This window comes from Thamnophis sirtalis, unplaced genomic scaffold, assembly GCF_051295495.1.
Source record: "Thamnophis sirtalis isolate CommonGarterSnake01/CBP01778 unplaced genomic scaffold, rThaSir2_p1.2 scaffold_15, whole genome shotgun sequence".
Taxonomy (NCBI): Eukaryota; Metazoa; Chordata; class Lepidosauria; order Squamata; family Natricidae; genus Thamnophis; species Thamnophis sirtalis.
In genome coordinates this window covers 13,124,455-13,125,614 of record NW_028261395.1, presented here as the reverse complement: position 1 = coordinate 13,125,614, position 1,160 = coordinate 13,124,455, and positions in this window count along the sequence as shown.

The following is a 1,160-nucleotide window of genomic DNA, read 5'->3' as shown; positions in this document are numbered from 1 at the left end:
TTGAGGCCTTTTTCTCCAGGACAACCCCTGATCCCCCTTGGAAGACCCAGCCCTGCATGGCTTCTCCCCCACAAGAGCCTCTCCTGGAAAGCCCAAGCGAGGCTGGAGAAACCCCAGGGGCTGCATCTCCCCAACATTCAACCCTGGGACCCATAAACCAGGTTAGTCTCTTCCCAGGAATGCCTCAGATCCCCTCCTTCTTTCTGGCCATCCTGGGACTTTTGTGCGATGAGTATTATTTTGAGTATTTATTAATACTTATAGGCCGCCCTTTTCCCTGAGGGGACTCAGGGCGGCTTACATAAAATGGGAGGGGGGTATACAGACAATAGACACAACAATACATAGAAGTAAAAATAATCGGCAACATTCATTCAACATTCGGGTGGGAACTATTATCGTTGTCCCCAGGCCTGCCGGGCTAGCCAGGACTTAAGGGCTGTACGGAAGGTCTGGACGGTGGTGAGGGTACGAATCTCCACGGGGAGATCGTTCCAAAGGGTCGGAGCTACTACTGAGAAGGCTCTTGAGATGCCCTTGAGCATTAGCTTTCAAAATTAGCTTTCAAAATTAGCTTTCAAAATAAAGTAAAAAAAATTTCTTCCAACTCAGCAGGCAGCTATTTCAGATCTGTGACATACTCTGGTATTAACTGGCCTCTGGGATTTTTCTCTTTAACCACAATGCCAACAAATGTCACATTTCTTTTTTTACTTCAGCCACAGGCACCGTGTATTCCCTCTGGGGCCAGTTTTAAGCATGGAGACCCCAAACCTCTCAATTCTAGATGACCAATTTAATTCAATCTCTGCCCCTGTTATTACGAATCACATGGGGATTATTTCCCTTCCATTTCCCTCCAGAGAATTTCCAAACAACCTTTGAGTCCAAGAACTGGTTGAATTATCCAGGGATCCCTCCTGATAAAAGTTTCAGCTCTGCTCTTTGCCAAATCCTCCAGGGGAGACTTTGGGCAGAGAAATAGGGAGTTTTGGGACAAGCAAGGTCTGTGTCTCTCTCCTTTCTAGGTGAAATGAGTGTTTCTCTGTGTTTGAATCAGGAAAGCAAATGGATCATATCCCACCTTGTGAGAGTCCTTTGAATTCTTCTCATTCTTCTTTAGAAACAGGAAGGGGATTGATTGATTCACCCCATGAATG